Raw genomic sequence first — 19198 nt, forward strand, 5'->3', positions numbered from 1 at the left:
CTCACAGGTCTCTCCATCCCTCAAAAACCTCTGTTCCCTTCTGGGTCAAGGTCAAACACCTGATCATTGGATCTAAGGAATTCAAATCAACTTTTTCCCCCAATTTATGCAATCTCTTCTTCCACTACACCAGAGCCCACACACTTTATTTCTCTTAAGCTACCCTACTAACTAAACCTTATTCTCATATTTTCTGCCACTGATCTCTTCCTTACATCTCTTTACATGAACATCCTTCCACTTTAAATCCAGCAGAAAACCATCCTCCCTCATATTCTAAGTCCTGCTGAAATGTCTACGTTAATTTCTAATCCTCCCAGGTAATAACCTCCAATGATATCTTTGGTCCTTTCTGCTAATATTAAATAATAATAATAATAGTATTTGTTAAGCGCATACTATGTGCCAAGCACTGTTCTAAGCACCGGAGTAGACACAAGGTAATCAGGTCATTCCATGTGGGGCTCACAGTCTTAATCCCCATTTTACAGCTGAGGTAATTGAGGCACAGAGAAGTGAAGTGGATTGCCCAAGGTCACACAGCAGACAAGTGGTGGAGCGGGGATTAGAACTCACATCCTCTGACTCCCAAGGCTGTGCTCTGGCCAATATGCCAGGCTCCTTCTCCACTATTTATGTCCTTAACTACTCTTAACAAGTGGTTAAGCAGCGTGGCTCAGTGGAAAGAGCCCAGGCTTTGGAGTCAGAGGTCATGGGTTCAAATCCCAGCTCCACCGCTTGTCAGCTGTGTGACTTCGGGCAAGTCACTTAACTTCTCTGTGCCTCAGTTCCCTCATCTGGAAAATGGGGATTAAGACTGTGAGCCCCCCGTGGGACAACCTGATCACCTTGTATCCCCCCAGAGCTCAGAACAGTGCTTTGCACATAGTAAGCGCTTAACAAATACCATTATTATCTTCTAGACTGTGAGCCCACTGTTGGGTAGGGACTGTCTCTATATGTTGCCACCTTCTACTTCCCAAGCACTTAGTACAGTGCTCTGCACACAGTAAGCGCTCAATAAATACGATTGATTGATTAACTACTCGTAACCTTCCATAGAGTTTATGTACTTATCTTACATATCCTATTACATAAACTAAAGTAAAAGACATAATTCATATGCATATTCCTTTTCCCTTCTTCCTCCTATGTGCAATTGATTGTATCTCCCAGTGTGGCTCAGTGGAAAGAGCCCGGGCTTTGGAGTCAGAGGTCATGGGTTCAAATCCTGGCTCTGCCAATTGCCAGCTGTGTAACTTTGGGCAAGTTACTTAACTTCTCTGGGCCTCAGTTCCCTCATCTGTAAAATGGGGATTAAGACTGTGAACCCCCATGGGACAACCTGATTACCTTATAACATCCCCAGCGCTTAGAACAGTGCTTTGCACTAAATGTAATGATTATTATTATTACCTCCCACTAGATTATAAAATCTCTGAGGGCAGGAATCAAATCTACTAACTTTACTGTACTCTCCCAAGGGCTTAGAAAGCCTTAAAACCGGAGGAGGTCAATCTTGGCACTGTGACTTGTCTGCTGTGTGACCTTGGGCAAGTCACTTCACTTATCTGGGCCTCATTTACCTCATCTTAAAATGGGGATTAAGTCTGTGAGCTCCATTTTGGACAGGGACTATATCCAACCTAATTAGCTTGTATCCACCCCAGCTCTTAGGACAGTGCCTGGCACATTCATTCATTCATTCATTCATTCATTCAATCATATTTATTGAGCACTTACGGTGTGCAGAGCACTGCACTAAGCACTTGGGAAGTACAAGTTGGCAACATATAGAGACGGTCGCTACCCGGCAACGGGCTCACAGTCTAGAAGGGGGAAACAGACAACAAAACATGTATACAGGTGTCAAAACCATCAGAATAAATAGAATTATAGCTATATGCACATCATTAATAAAATATAGTAAATATATGCACAAGTAAAATAAATAGAGTAATAAATCTGTACAAATATATACAAGTACTGTGGGGAGGGGAAGGAGGTAGGGCAGAGGTAGGGGGTGATGTGGAGGAGGAGAGGAAAAAGAGGGGGTCAGTCTGGGAAGGCCTCCTGGAGGAGGTGAGCTCTCAGTAGGGCTTCGAAGGGAGGAACAGAGCTAGTAATAATAAGCACTCACTGTGTCCCATGTGTTGTACTGAGTACTGGGGTAGATTTTTTTTTAAAATGGTATTTGTTGAGCACTTAACAGCACTTAGTACAGTGCCTGGCACATAGTAAGCACTTAAATACCATCATTATGGCTTAGTGGAAAGAGCACGGGCTTGAGAGTCTGAGGCCATGGGTTCTAATCCCGGCACCGCCACTTGTCTGCTGTGTGACCCTGGGCAAGTCACAACTTCTCTGCCTCAGTTACCTTATCTACATTGTAAGCACTTAACAAATACCATTATTATTATTATTATATACTACTGATTGCTTGAAACCTCAAAAATAAACCAGGTTTTATTGGGTATCTTTCATGAATTACTCTGCTGTTTTCTACACCAGGGTTTAGGAACCTATGGCTTGACAGCTACGAGTTTAACTTTCTAGGAACCAAAATGGAGCAGAGGCCCACCTGCAGTGACAGCCCCATGAGCGAAAGGCTATTTACTTAGCCTCCACAAGTCATGCGGAAACCTGGGAATTCATTCATTCAATCGTATTTATTGAGCACTTACTGTGTGCAGAGCACTGTACTAAGCACTGGGGAAGTACATGGCAACATATAGAGACGGTCCCTACCCAACAACGGGCTTACAGTCTAGAAGGGGGAGACAGACAACAAAACAAAACATGTGGACAGGTGTCAAGTCATCAGAACAAATAGAATTCAAGCTAAATGCACATCATTAACAAAATATGTACAAGTAAAATAGAGTAATTAATCTGTACAAACATATATACAGGTGCTGTGGGGAAGGGAAGGAGGTAGGCCGGGGTGGTGGGGAGGAGGAGAGGAAAAAGGGGGCTCAGTCAGGGAAGACCTCTTGGAAGAGGTCTGCACAGTTTAGTACAGTGCTCTGCACATATACACATGTATCTGCACATACACATGCTCTGCACATGTACAGGTTTAGTACAGTGCTCTGCACATAGTAAGCGCTCAATAAATATGATTGATGATGAGGTGAGCTCTCAGTAGGGCTTTGAAGGGAAGAAGAGAGCTAGCTTGGCAGTTGTGTGGAGGGAGGAAGAGGCCCTTTGATACAAACAGGGGCCCAAAGGGAATTAAAATGGCAACTGCATGCCTCACTACATGGCAGAGAGGCCCTTGTAATCCTTTCCCCTAGCTTGCCCCCCACTCAAAACCCAAGCAACAGCAGTGTGGAGGAAGATCACCTCAGCCATGCCAACAAGAGTCCTGCTCCTGTAAACTGACTTTCGTCTTGTCTTATCCCATCAAGTTGTTTCTGCTCCATAGCTACTCCATGGACACATCTCTCCCAGGACACCCCACCTCCACCTGCAATTGTTCTGGTAGTGTATCCTTAGACTTTTATTGGTAAAAATGTGGAAGTGGTCTACCACAGTCTTCCTCGGCACAGTAAACTTGAGCTTCCGCCCTCAACTCTCTCCCAGGCCACTGCTGCCCAGCGCAGGTGAGTTTTGACTTGTAACAGATTGCCTTCCACTCTCTATCTGTTGCCCAAGCTAGGAGTGGAAAGGTTATGCCCTAATAAATGCCATTAAAAAAAAGGATCCTAATAGGGAACCAGATGGTCACGTTGAGACCCTAGATTAGAGCTCAGTTCCTGGTTTGCTGATCTATTTCCACCTCTCTAGTTTTTGGTATTACTGCAGTGACTTACTCTGCTCCTCCGCCACCGTGCCCTTACACTCTTGTTCCTTATATTTTTGTCCTTGTCTTTTATTTGTTTTTGTGTTCATACTGTTTCATCTCTTCTTATGAATCTGATCTGATATGCTCTCCCTTATCCTTACCTAATTTTCACTGATGTATTTTTATCCAGGGCTTAATACAGTGCTCTATACTTGGACAAATCTTCTTAATAAATAACATTACTACTACTAATAATGATGGCATTTTTTAAGCGCTTATTATGAACAAAGCACTGTTCTAAGCACTGGGGATGTTACAAGGTGATCAGGTTGTCCCACGGTGGGCTCACAGTCTTCACTCCCATTTTATTGATGAGGTAACTGAGACCCAGAGAAGTGAAGTGACTTGCCCAAAGTCACACAGCTGACAATTGGTGGAGCTGGGATTTGAACCCATGACCTCTGACTCCAAAGCCTGTGCTCTTTCCACTGAGCCACACTGCTTCTCTGCTGCTTAATAAATAACACTACTACTACTACTACTACTATTACTACTACCTTGTGTGTTTGATTTAGAGGGATTCTTTTTTTACTTTAACAGGGAGAGTCTCAATTATATTCTCTAAATTTCACATTAGACATGTCAAGTGTCTTTGAGGAAGGAGAATTCAAATTGAAGATGAATCTTCTGTCGACTAAGGAGATTTCAGATCCCTCCCTGAATATTTAGGTTTCACTGAGTCTAATTCTCCTGGCTCACTTTCTGCTCTTAGTTTAACTCATAAGGAATGTGAAACTATATTGATGAATGCAGAAGATCAAGTTTTGGCTTTTTTATGAGTCAACAAAACCTTAGGGAAATACAAGGCTTTTCACAAAGAAGGGAGTGTGTAATGACACACAGGGAAAAAAAAACCCTGAAGTTGACTGTCTCAAAGTGTGAATAATAGTTTCAGATCAGCTATCTACAAAAAAGTGTGCTCTCAGTTTCAGTCAAGTGGTTTACTGGGAAAATTAACCTCGTAGAACTTTTGTCATTGGTAGTTTGGTTTTTCTATTACAACAAACAGGCAGTGTTGGAGACATGTGATTTATTATTCGGTCCTGAAGGTATTTCAGGAAACAAGAACTAATTCAAGTAACCCCTCTCTTATGAAATTACTAAAATGTGTAGAAATTAATGAAACTGGTTCAGTTCTCTGTCAGAGTTAAGGAAAACTTCAGTTCAATTTGAAATATCAGAGTACTTTGAATAACAAGATCATCTGACTTTAATTCAAGCACTTAAAGTTAACGGAGATACCTCTAAAGGAATATGAGCAATTTGGGGGCCCTTTAAATTAGCAAAGTATTCTTTTATAAAATTTTCCTTACTCATCTAAAGGCATTGGTTCCCCAAACCCAAATTTTGTCATGTCTACTTATGCTAATTATTAAGAAAATTCAGTTCTTCAAGCAGACTTTGGTCTGAAACACCCAGATACTTCAGATTTTTACGCTGAATTAAGGACAAAGAATATATGTAGCATCAATTAGTAGATAGCTCTGTAGGTGGGGAATAGACAAATATAAGGATCCACATATAAACCTTCTAATTTTCTAAGTTGCTCTGGCATACTTGTTCCATGGAGGGAAAGAGCTCTATAGGACACTTCCTTGGGCCTTGGAAGGAAAAATCATTTGGGTTCATCTGAAGAATGTTAGTACTAGTAGTAATGGTTTTAAGTGCTTACTGTGTGCTGAGCACTGTACTACATGACAGGAATGTATACAGAGTGCCATGGAAAAAGGAAAATTAAAAATCTGATTTCTTATACCTCAATTTTTCTCTTGGAGCTCTTGTTAATCACGTGGATGGGATCGAAAATTGATTCATTTTCGGTTATTCCCTGTCAGTGCTGGTTTTGGATTTTGTTCATGCTTCCTATTTCCTTTGTACTCAGTTTTTAAGCTAACCTAGGGACCATTGCCACCAACTCTTCTAGACTATGAGCCTATTGTTGGTTAGGGACTGTCTCTATATGTTGCCGACTTGTACTCCACAAGTGCTTAGTACAGTGCTCTGCATAGTAAGCACTCAATATATATGATTGAATGAATTAATTGAGAGGTGGGAGTGAGAACTCCCTGGCCCTAAAGGGGTTCTCAATTTGAAAACCTAAGGGGGAAGAGTGGGTTGGAGACAGGCACATCAGGAGCAATGAAATAAAACAATATAGAAAACAAGAAAAAAACCACATAAAACAAAAACAAAATCAGTAGGGTGTTATGGCTAGAGGAGCAGAATTTCAGGCTCCCCATGGCTCAGAGCCTAGGGCATGCCCATAGCCACAGTGACCACTAAAGCACACACCACTCTGACTTGAGTTTTGTGGAGGCCTCACGCTACAGACCCTGTTCTCTGTTCTGCCATGATGGTAGAAAGTAGGATGGGATTCAGTCGCCTCAATGGTGGGGAGGCCAAATGGCTGGCAGTCTGATTTGCTTGCTTTTTATTTTCATTATATTTGTTAAGTGCATCCTATGTGGAAAACACTGCTCTAAGAGCTGGGATAGAGACAGTTTAATCTGATTAGACACAGTCTCTGTTCCATCTGGGGCTCGCTAAGTAGGACAGGGAACGGGCATTCAATCCCCATTTTACAGTTGAGGCAACTAAGGAAGAGAAAAGTTAAATTCATTCATTCATTCAATCGTATTTATTGAGTGTTTACTGTGTGCAGAGCACTGTGCTAAGCCCTTGGGAAGTACAAGTTGGCAACAAATAGAGACAGTCCCTACAAAACAACGGGCTTACCGTCTAGAAGGGGGAGACCGACAACAAAACAAAACATGTAGACAGGTGTCAAGTCGTCAGAACAAAAGTCAGTTAAATGACTTACCCAAGATCACCCAGCAAGCAAGTAGCAGAGCCAGGATTAGAATGCAAGTCCTCCAACTCCCAGGCCTGGGCTTTTTCCACTAAGCCACACTTCTTCCCTGTTTCCTTCACTCCAAAGGTGTATTGCGGCTATTATTTTTCTTTCTCGCTAAGGTGGTGGAAGGTAGGAAGGGATAGAGTCTCCTCTGTGGTGAGGGGAGAGCTTATGCAGCTTGCAGAGGAAGCAGAATGGCTGGCTGCCTGGTGGGAAGGAGGATAATAATAATAATAATAATAATAACATTTATAAGTGCTTACTATGTGCAAAGCACTGTTCTAAGCGCTGGGGAGGTTACAAGGTGATCAGGTTGTCCCACGTGGGGCTCACAGTCTAAATCCCCATTTTACAGATGAGGTAACTGAGGCCCAGAGAAGTGAAGTGACTTGCCCAAAGTCACACAGCAGACAAGTGGAGGAGCTGGGATTTGAACCCATGACCTCTGACTCCAAAGCCCGGGCTCTTTCCACTGAGCCACACTGCTTTTGGATCCCAAAAGGACATGGCAGCAGCTTTGATTTCTGGCCCAGCAGACACAGAGCAAGCTGGGAGCAGTGGCCCTGAGTGGCGTTGGGGGCTCAGCTCTGATGGAGAAGGTATCCCGCTCTGCTTCTAATGGCATTCTGTAAATTCATTCATTCATTCAATTGTATTTATTGAGCGCTTACTGTGTGCAGAGCACTGTACTAAGCGCTTGAGAATGCTGGTCTGCTCCGTCCACAATAATAGTACTGATAATAACCACAGTAATAATAAAAATAATAATGATGATGGTATTTGTTAAGCACTTACTATGTAAGCACCGTTCTAAGCTTTGGGATACCTACAAGGTTATCAGGTTGTCCCATGTGGGGCTCGCAGTCTTCATCCCCATTTTACAGATGAGGTAACTGATGCCCAGAGAAGTGAAGTGACTTGCCCAAAGTCACACAGCTGACAAGTGGTGGAGGCGGGATTAGAACCTAAGTCCTCTGATTTCCAAGCCCAGGCTCTTTCCACTGAGCCACGCTACTTCTCCAATCATGATAATAATGACAGAAATGATGACAGTAATAACAATAACTTTTCTACTTATTCATTCATTCATTCAGTCGTATTTCTTGAGCATTTACTGTGTGCAGAGCACTGTACTAAGTGCTTGGGAGAGTGCAATATAACAATAAACAGATACGTTCCCTGCCCACAGCGAGCTTCCATTCTAAGCTCACTCTGTTAAATGTGTCATGGCACGTCTCCTCCAAGAGGCCTTCCCAGACTAAGCTCCATTTTTCATCTCCCACTCCCTTCCGCGTCACCCTTTCTCCCTTTTCTCCTCCCCCCTCCCTGTCCCACAGCACTTATGTATATATCTAATTTTATTGATGTCTGTTCACTTATATTGACGTCTGCGTCCCTGCCTCTAGACTGTGACCTCATTGTGGGCAGCGATTGTCTCTCTTTATTGCTGTACTTTCCTGCGTGTTTAGTACAGTTCCTTGCACACAGTTAACACTCAATAAATATGATTGAATCGAACTGTTTCCTAGTAGCTCTGAGACGAATCCTTGGGGTGCTACCAGATTAATCTCATCCCAGACTTAATTCTGACTTTCAGCTTGCCTCTGTCTCCAATATTCCAGGATTATGGCCCATCTCGAGTCCTTCTTCCCAGGCTAGGTTGTGGGCCGCAGCAATCCGCAGACATCCGTATGTTTCAGATCTGGTATGTCTCACTGTCTGAGTTCTTGCTTCATCATGTCTTTCAGTCATTTTTTTCCAGCCTGGGGCTGACATATGACCCCTTTCAGATCCCCATACTGCAGCTGCTCAGGTAACCTGCTTTCCATCCATTCTCCTCTCGCAGCCCGCCCAGGTGACCTCTGTGGCTGTGAAATTGTCCGCATTCTGGGATCTCATTACTGGCCATTCTGTCCCGTTATTTCATGTCGAGTCATAAATAATAATGGTATCTGTTAAGCACTTACTATGTGTCAAGCTCTGTTTTAAGAGCTGGACTAGGTACGAGTTAATCATTTGGGTGCAGTCTCCGTCTCACAAGAGGATCACAGTCTTAAGGATTGACAGGAAAAATAGTAGTAGGAATAGTAGGAAAAATAGTAGGAGTTGAATGGAGTGATTTGAGGGACAGCGGCTACCCAGGGAAAGCTCAAAGGAGGAGGCAAAAGTTTAGCAGCCCTGAGGATGACTTGTGGACTTCAACTGGAAATCATTTTCAGAATAAAAAGAATCAATAAATAGTGTAAAGAAAACTCAGAGCATAGGTTTTTTGGTTTTTTTTTTTGATCAATCCAAAATCATTTTTAGAAGAATAACTAACACCCACATAACCTCTTTTCTAAATGGGAGTTTCATTCATCTAAATTCAATCCAAAAGTGAATACTTTTGCTTTGGGTTTGGCCGACTTTTGCAAATCATGCTAATGAAAACACTGTATAGGACAAACCACATCAAAAGAAGAGAGAAAGGGAGGGTACAAAAGTAAACATGGAACTGCTTTTGTTCCAGCATTCCCAGTCGCGTCCACTTTTTTTTTTTTTACATTCACAGCATATTTCTTGGTGCAGACGTTCAATTAGGATAGAGAAAACGGACAATGGAAAATGTAATAACTGCTTCCTCAGTCAGGGTGGCAAGAACCACCATAGCTCAATCACATGTGACATTACATCACTCTAATATGTGACATTTCCCTTCAGTGTTATTATGGGAAAAGGCTAATTTAATATGTGAAAAATGCTTTGGATCTCAAGTGAACTCTCAATTTTAGTAATGGCACATATCACCACTTTAGTCTAATTACAGGGTGCATTGCCAAATCTAATTATTTTTTTTAACAAGCATCGAGAAGATCCAGTAAAAAAAATCAAATTATCCCAATTTATAAAAGAGTACATGAAAGAAATGTAATTTGCAATTCAAACAGTATAGCTTTGAAAGCTCAGACGCAGTGCGGTAGAAATATTTACTAAATTCTCTTTATGACAACACTCAATAGCAGAAAGTACTTATAAAGACGACCTTTAGCAGGTAAACTGAAATACAATGTGTCTTAACTGTCTGTGACCTCTTGCCTTGGAGTCTAGCTCCACAAAACAATGTTTAACAACTTGCAGGAACTGAAGATGTAAGGAATAGTTTCTCCAAGTCGAAAATTTTTAAAGTCACAACTTTTCATAATCAAGCTGGCATTTTTTAAGCAATTACTATGTGCAAAGCACTCTATTGAGTTCTGGGGCAGATACAAGATAATCTGTTCAGACAGTCCCTTTCCGACGTAGGGGTCACAGTATAAGTGGGTGGGAGAACAGGTAATTCATCCCTTTTCCGGGGATGAGAAAACTGAGGCCAAGAGAAGTTAAGTGACTTGGCCAAGGTCACACAGCAGACAATTGTTGGAACCCAGTCCACTGGCTCCCAGGCATATGCTCTATCCATTATTCACGCTGGCATAAATCAAGCTAATTTATGCAGAAGTCTGCATGATTCAGGTAATAATAGTAGTCCTGGCTAAGTGCTTGCTCTACATTTCCAGCATTTCTCCATCTTGAATGTAAGCTCCTTGTGGGCAGGGAGTGTGTCTACTACGAACTCTGATATATTGTACTCTCCCAAGAACTTATTACAGTGCTCTGCACACAGAAAGCTCTCAATTAATACGATTGATTGATTGGTTGACTGCAAGCTAGTTGTGGGCAAGGAATGGGTCTGTTATATTGTACTCTCCCAAGTGCTTAGTACAGTGCTCTGCACACACTAAGCCCTCAATAAATACGATTGATTGATATGGTTGATGGAACCAAACAGAAAGCATAGCCCTGGATTATTAAAAAAAATGCTAGGCCTGCACCTGGAATACGCTGGTAAGCAATTTTCACCTCATTTAGGGAATAAGGTATGAGTTCTGAAGAGAATCCAGAGAAAGCACTCCAGCAGATAGGAAATGGGGAAAGAGATTTTTCTCCACAAAGGAGCCTGAAAGAGATTTGGATTTTTCTGGATAAGACTGGAAAGCTGGAAAGAGAGGCAGCATGGGCTGATGGGCAAAGCATGGGCCTAGGATTCAGGAGGGCCTGAGTTCTAATCACAGCTCTGCCACTGGTCTGCTGTGTGACCTTGGACAAGTCACTTCATATCTCTATGCCTCAATGACCTCATCTGTAAAAATAGGAATTAAGAGTGTGGGCCCCTTGTGGGATAGGGACTGCGTGCAACCTGATTAGCTTGTATTTACCCCAGTGCTTACAACCGTGTCTTGCGCGTAGTAAGCGCTTAGATACCATTACAAAGAAAAGACGAAGCCTGCAAAGAGACAAATAATAAAGTTTCCCAAATAATAAAGGGCATGGACAGGGCGAACTTGGAATTGTTCCTCCCCAAATCCCAGGATACCAGAACAGGGCGCACCCACTAAAGCTTGAAGATGTGAGGTTTAGAACAAAAGGAAAAACATTTTCACTCAGTGGGTGGCAAACATATGGAATTCATTAACCCAGGAAGTTGTTCAGGCTGAAAATATAAGTAGACTTGAGGAGGGTTTAGATAAATTCATGATGACAGGGCCTTAGTGAGTCATTAGAAGAAAAAACCTAGGGCACATCCCTGACCAGAAAGATAAAGGAGGGCAACCAACACACCATTCCTCTCCCGAAGTGTTTTGGGGGGAAGCGCTTTCAGAGACAATATCCTGGGTTGGATGGATAAGCCACTACTTGGTATTCTATGTTCTTAATGAAGGAAATGTAAAATCTGCTCCCACATTGGCTAAAATCTCAGGAATCATGTAGAAACCAACCTGGGGCTCCCACACAACAAAGCACACGTAGTCAGTCACTATGTCTGAGTTTGGCCAATCCTGGAACGGTCTTTGAGCTGCTAATTGAACTTAATCAGCACAGCAGAGGCATTTGGGTGATCATCCTTACCTTTGTCTAATCTCTATTAATCTGCCATTTTTAGATCTCCTATCAGGTAAGCGGTAAGGCCTGGGAGAGCAGAGACTGTGTGTGATTTCAGTTTCACAGAAGGAGAAAGAGGAGGCTTTCCTGCAGGAATGAGAAGAGGTGTAGGACAGAGGAATGGAGGAAGGAGGAAGACATTACCCACTCGACTACAGACAAACACTTTATCCACACACATTCAGACACCAACATATTCAACACGTGTTCTTGGAGGGGAACAGAGTGGGGTTGACATTTCTGTAGGACGTTGAGGGCAGGAAACACGTCAACTCTGTTATATTGTACTCTCCCAAGCGCCTAGGACAGTGCTTTGCACACAGTAAGCACTCAATAAGTACAATTGATTGATTCATTCATTCAATCGTATTTATTGAGTGCTTACTGTGTGTAGAGCACTGTACTATGCGCTTGGGAAGTCCAAGTTGGCAACATCTAGAGACGGTCCCTACCCAACAGCGGGCTCACAGTCTAGAAGGGGGAGACGGACAACAAAACAAAACATGTGGACGGGTGTCAAGTCGTCAGAACAAATAGAATTAAAGCTAAATGCACATCATTAATGAAATAGAATAGTAAATATGTACAAGTAAAATAAATAGAGTAATAAATCTGTACAAACATATATACAGGTGCTGTGGGGAGGGGAAGGAGGTAGGGTGGGGGCAATGGGGAGAAGGAGAGGAAAAAGGGGGCCCAGTCTGGGAAGGCCTCTTGGAGGAGGTGAGCTCTCAGTAGGGCTTTGAAGGAAGGAAGAGAGACAGCTTGGCAGATGTGTGGAGGGAGGGCATTCCAGGCCAGGGGGAGGACGTGGGCCGGGGGTCGATGGCGGGACAGGCGAGAGCGAGGCACAGTGAGGAGGTTAGCAGCAAAAGAGCGGAGGGTGCGGGCTGGGCTGTAGAAGGAAAGAAGGGAGGTGAGGTAGGAGGGAGCGAGGTGATGGAGAGCCTTGAAGCCCAGGGTGAGGAGTTTCTGCTTGTTACATAGATTGATTGATAGGAGCTGGTGACCAGAGGAGAGCCAGAAAGTGGCTGACATTGGCTACAGGGATGTTAAATTTCTCTCCTCAAATTGACCTCACAACAACATTGACACTGTTAACAGTTTCAGAAATCAAATCTTTTTGCTGGAAACTTTTATTTGAAGATTTCTGTTTTCTTTGGTTCTGTTTAGCCCTAGAAAAATGAGTCCTTCAATGCTGTCTATGAATATTGAATCTACCCCTTCCAGCTATGCTTCTGATGCTATCCCTTAATACCTTTTTAAAACAGTCCACCCCTCCCTTTCTCCCTCCCTGACTGCCATCTTCTACTGTTCACTTTCCAATGGCTTCTTCCCCACGGCTCTTAAACATGCTAATGTATCCCTTATCCTAAAAAACCCTTCCTTTGACTCCTCAGCCCCCTCTATTTATCATCCCACCTCCCTCCCACCGTTTCTCTCCAAACTTCTTGAGAGAGTTACTCATACCCTCTGTCTCCACTTCCTCTCCTCCAGTTATCTCCTAGAGCCCCTCCAAACTGGCTTCTGCCCCCTTCACTCCACAGAAACAGCACTCTAAGGTGACCAATGGTTTTTATGCCAAATCCAACGGCCTCTACGCCATCCTAATCCTCCTAGACCACTCAGCCACCTTTGTTACTGTAGACCATCCACTTCTCCTTGAAACTCCATCCAACATGGAAGTCACTAACACTACCCTCTCTTAGTTCTTCTCCTATCACTCTGATGACACCTCTCAGTCTCTTCTTCTGGCTCCTCCACTGCCCCTATCCCCTGAGGGAAGGAAAACCTCAAGGCCCCTCCGCTATTCTCCCTCTACACCCACTGTCTTGGAGAAAGCATTCACCTCCATAGCTTCAATTACCATCCCATGCAGATGATTTGCAAATTTACATCTCCAGCACTGACTCTCTCTTTCCCTGCAGTCTCACATTTCCTCCTGCCTTCAAAACGTTGCTTCAAAAAAGAAGCAGTGTGGCTCAATGGAAAGAGCATGGGCTTTGGAGTCAGAGGTCATAGGTTCAAATCCTGGCTCTGCCACTTGTCAGCTGTGTGACTTTGGGCAAGTCACTTCACTTCTCTGGGCCTCAGTTACCTCATCTGTAAAACGGGGATTAAGACTGTGAGCCCCCACAACCTGATCACCTTGTAACCTCCCCAGCGCTTAGAACAGTGCTTTGCACCTAGTAAGCGCTTAATAAATGCCGTTATTATTATTGTTAAAACATACCTACTTGGATGTCCTCTTGAAACCTCAAATTAAACATGTCCAAAATTGAACTCCTTATCTTCCTACCCCAAATGATGTTCTGCCCCTCTTTTCCATCACTACAGACACCAATTTCCTCCCTATCTCACAAGCCTGTAACCTCGGTGCTGTCCTCAGATCATCTCACTCTTTCCACTCACATATTCAATCTGTCACCAAATCTTATCAGTTCTTCCTTCACAACATTGCTATAATCTGTCCTTTCCTCTCCAACCAAACTGCTACCCTGCAGATCCAAGCACTTTATCCTATCCCACCTTGAATACTGCATCTGCCTCCTCACTGACCTCCCAGTCTCCCGTCCCTTCCCACTCCAATCTTCACTGGACTGCATGGATCATTTATCAATAAAAATGCCCAGTCCGTGTCTCCCAACTCCTCAAGAACCTCAAATGGCCACCCATCCACCTCGGCATCAAACAGAAATTCCTTTCCATCGGCTTTAAAGCACTCAAATGTTGTCCCATCCTACCTCATCTCACTAATCTCCTACTACAGCCCAGCCCAAACACTCTCCTCCTCTGGGCCAGCTTATTCAGTGTGCCCTGATCTCATCTATTTTGCCACTCAATCCTTTCCCAATTTCTCTTCCTAGCCTGGGACTCGCTTCCCCTCCATATAATAATAATAATGATAGCATTTGTTAAGCACTTACTATGTGCAAAGCACTGTTCTAAGCGCTGGCAGGGATACAAGGTGATCAGATTGTCCAAGGTGGGGCTCACATTCTTCATCCCCATTTGACAGATGAGGTAACTGAGGCACAGAGAAGTTAAGTGACTTGCCCAAGGTCACACAGCTAAGTGGCAGAGCCGGGATTAGAACCCACAACCTCTGACTCCCAAGCCAAGGCTCTTTCCACTGAGCCACACTGCTTCTCCACACCACTACTTTTCCCATGTTCAAAACTTTTTTAAGGTCACATCTCCTCCAAGAAGCCTTCCCCAATTAAGCCCTCTTTTCCTTGGCTCGCTCTCCCTTCTGTATGTGCTGTGATCTGTGACCTTTGGACATTTGATATTCACCCCACCCTCAACCCCACAGCACTTATGCTCATTATCTTTAAATCATATATTATAAATTACTTATGGTTTTTAATGTTGTCTCCCCCTCTAGACTGTAAACTCGCTATGGGCAGGGAATGTGTTGCTGATTCTTTTGTATTGTACTCTCCCAACTGCTTAGTAGAGTGCTCTGTGCATAGTAAGTGCTCCATAAATTCATTCAATCAATATGAATGTGGAGCACTGTACTAAGCGCTTGGAAAGTACAATTCAGCAACAATATGCTTGTTTGTTTGACTGTTTGATACCAGAGAGAATAAGTGTGCTGTGTTGGGAACAAAAGAAAATACTTTTTTGGAGAAAATACTTCTTCATAAATTGTGGTAACTGAAAACATATTCCAACTATTTATTTTCAAATAACAGATAGTCTTCATCCCCATTTTGTCTGGCAGGATATTGGAAACTCCTGTGAACTATGAAGATCAGTCAGAAGAATAATGTCTTGTAACTGCATCTCCCCTTGTCAGCCATGAGCTATCAGAAAGTGATCAATCACTCAATCAATGGTATTTTTTGAGTACGTGGGAGAGAACAATACAACAAAATTTATAAACCTGTTCCTTGGTCTCAAGGAGTTTACATAATGGGGAGAAAATAGAATTCTACTGAAGAATTTGAAACAGTCTGAATCTCTCCCATGATTCAAATTTGATGGGGATCTGAGAGAAGAAAAATTGCCCTCAGTTGCTTTGAACTGCTACCAGAATGATAAAGCAAAAATCAGTGGCTATCATGTCCGGTATTTATTATTTTATTTTATTTTATTTTATTTTTATTTTATTTTATTTTATTTTGTTAGTATGTTTGGTTTTGTTCTCTGTCTCCCCCTTTTAGACTGTGAGCCCACTGTTGGGTAGGGACTGTCTCTATATGTTGCCAACTTGTACTTCCCAAGTGCTTAGTACAGTGCTCTGCACACAGTAAGCGCTCAATAAATACGATTGATTGATTGATTGGTAGCGTGATGTTATAGAACCTTAACCACATTTCATTCTCTAGACCAAGCTGATATTGACAGTAGGCTCATCCTAAGCTCTCTTCTGTGATTTGAGACTGTCATTCAATCTATAAGTGAGGAAAAAAATTAGGTTCGGTAGGTGTTTGCGATTTTGTAACCATTCAGAAACAGTTGCTGTGCTATTTTCTGCCAGAATTGATAGTATCAAGATTAGCAGTCCTTTATTTGGGACCGTCTTCTGAAGCTGAGTGACTTAAGAGGTTGTCCCAGGGCAGTAAGCATCTGCGTGGACGCATGCCTTCTGGCCCTCCCAAAATGGCCACAACTTGGGACGGTCCCAAGATGGTGCCCAAGCCCAACCCCCCTATAGTTGGCCACCATTTCATTTGTGCAGTGATTTTCAGCTGCCCTTCCTCTCCTTTACCATCCCTCCCAGACACCCTCTGAAGTTAAAAGATCTCTATAAAAGTTTGGTTAATTCATTCATTCATTCAATCGTATTTATTGAGCGCTTACCGTGTGCAGAGCATGTACTAAGCTCTTGGGAAGTACAAGTTGGCAACATATAGAGACGGTCCCTACCCGACAGTGGGCTCACAGTCTAGAAGGGGGAGACAGAGAACAAAAGAAAACATATGAACAAAATAAAATAAATAGAATATGTACAAGTAAAATAGAGTAATAAATATGTACAAACATATATACATATATACAGGTGCTGTGGGGAAGGAAAGTAGCCCAGACAGGTCCACGGATGGGTTTTTGGTGTCGTTTGTCTTTTTAAATGGCATTTATTAAGCGCTTACTTTGTGCCAAGCACTCCTCTAAGCCCTGAGGGAGATACGAGGTCATCAGGTTGTCCCACATGGGGCTCACATTCCTCATTTTACAGATGAGGGAACTGAGGCCCGGAGAATAATCATAATAATCATAATAATAATAATAATGGCATTTATTAAGTGCTTACTATGTGCAAAGCACTGTGCTAAGTGCTGGGGAGATTACAAGGTGATCAGGTTGTCCCACAGGGGGCTCACAGTCTTAATCCCCATTTTCCAGATGAGGTAACTGAGGCGCAGAGAAGTGAAGTGACTTGCCCAAAGTCACGCAGCTGACAGTTGGCAGAGCCGGGATTTGAACCCATGAACTCTGACTCCAAAGCCCGGGCTTTTTCCACTGAGCCACGCTTCTTCTCTACTAAAGTGATTTGCCTAAAGTGACAGCTGACAAGTGGTGGGGTCGGGATTAGAACCCACGACCTCTTACTCCCAAGCCTGGGCTCTTTCCACTGAGCTACGCTTCTGTTAAACATCTACTTTGTGCTAAGCACCATACTGATTGCTGGGGTAGACTCAAGGATGGACACAATCCATGTCCCATATGGGACTTACAGTCTTCATCCCCATTTTATTCATCCAATCTTATTTATTAAGTGCTGTGTGCACAGCACTGTATTAAGCACTTGGGAAAAAACACAATAATAATAATAATGGCATTTGTTAAGCGCTTACTATGTGCGAAGCACTGTTCTAAGCATTGGGGGGGGGATACAAGGTGAACAGGTTGTCCTGTGCGACTCACAGTCTTACAGATGAGGTAACAGGCTCAGAGAAGTTAAGTGATTTGCCCGAGGTCACACAGCAGCCATTCATTCATTCATTCAATTGTATTTATTGAGCGCTTACTGTGTGCAGAGCACTGTACTAAGCGCAGACATGTGGCAGAGCAGGGATTAGAACCCATGACCTCTTACTCCCAAGCCCATGCTCTTTCCACTGAGCCACGCTGCTTCTTCACTAAAGTGACAATCCCTGCCCACAATGAGCAGCTCTGTACACAGTAAGCGCTCAAGAAATACGATTGAATGACTGAATGAATGTACAGAGGAAGTGAAGTGACTTACCCAAGGTCCTACAGCAGACGAGTGACAGAACCAGGATTAGAACCCAGGTCCTCTGACTCCCAAGGCCTGTGCTCTTTCCACCAGGCCATGCTGCTTCCCATAGTTGGAAAACAACTCAAAGCTCTCGCCTCAAACTCTTTTCTCCCCTCACCCCTGTCCAAGTGTGACAAGGCCTCTGCTGTCTGCAATGGGAAAAAGGGTAGCTTAACCCCGTTTTTCGACTGTGAGCCCGTTGTTGGGTAGGGATTGTCTCTATTTGTTGCCAAATTGTACTTTCCAGGCACTTAGTACAGTGCTTTGCACAGAGTAAGCGCTCAATAAATATGATTGAATGAATGAAAGAACTGGTCTTGATCCCTTTCCAGCTTGCTTTAATGGTGCCTCCAGTCAGCAGGCAGTAGGGTGGCCACTGGAGAAGCTGCATGTGAAGTCAATTACTGTGTGCTGGGCATTGTACTAAGTGCTTGGGAGAGTACAATATAATAAACAGACACACTCCCTGACCAGAGGAGAGCTTAGTCTCGCAGTAGTGACACTTTTTTTGAAGCATTACAGCCCATTTGTCCCCCATCACTCTCATCGCTTCAAGCCTTGGGAGTGTAACGCTTTAGGGTGAGAGTTTGGCAGTGATGGGGCAGGAGAGGGCAGGGAGTGGTTAGACTGGATCCTGCCAAGCCAGGGCCAGGAACTGGAAAGCAACTGGTCCCACAGGAGACCACATCTGTTGCCTTCCTCCCCCAACTCCAGGTGGTCGCCCCTGCCCCTACTGGCTTGGTAACCTCGATCCAGGGCAATCCCACCTCTCCATCTGACCAAAGGCCTCTCACACCCTCATCCTTGCCCCAACCATTGAACGGGAAGTCCTTGCCATTCGTCACCTCCCAACACGGCTCCAGCTATCCCAACAGCAGCCCACCAGCAGTAGCAGCAGGGGGGCCGGGGGCATCCTGGAGTGGTTTCACTTGGCCGAGGGCTTCTGACGGCTCCCACCATGGCCCCAGGTCCCATCTCCCCATCCCAGTTATAACTCAGAGGATAGTACACTTGGGAAGGTTCATCATATTGTTCCGGGGGAGAACCTCTAATTCTTGCCTCAGAGCGCAGAACAGATGGAGACTGACCCTGACTGCATTTAAGGTTGGCAGGGCTTGGTACTGGATTCCTGGGGCACATATAGATAAGTTAAAAATGAGCTGAGCTCATTGTGGGCAGGGATTGTCTCTCTTTATTGCTGAACTGTACTTTCCCTGTGCTCTGCACACGGTAAGCGCTCAGTAAAAATGGTCAAATGAATGAATGAGATCACTGCCTTCAAGGACCTTGCAGTCTAATGGGGGAG

The sequence above is a fragment of the Tachyglossus aculeatus genome, chromosome 18 (assembly GCF_015852505.1).
Source record: "Tachyglossus aculeatus isolate mTacAcu1 chromosome 18, mTacAcu1.pri, whole genome shotgun sequence".
Classification (NCBI taxonomy): Eukaryota; Metazoa; Chordata; class Mammalia; order Monotremata; family Tachyglossidae; genus Tachyglossus; species Tachyglossus aculeatus.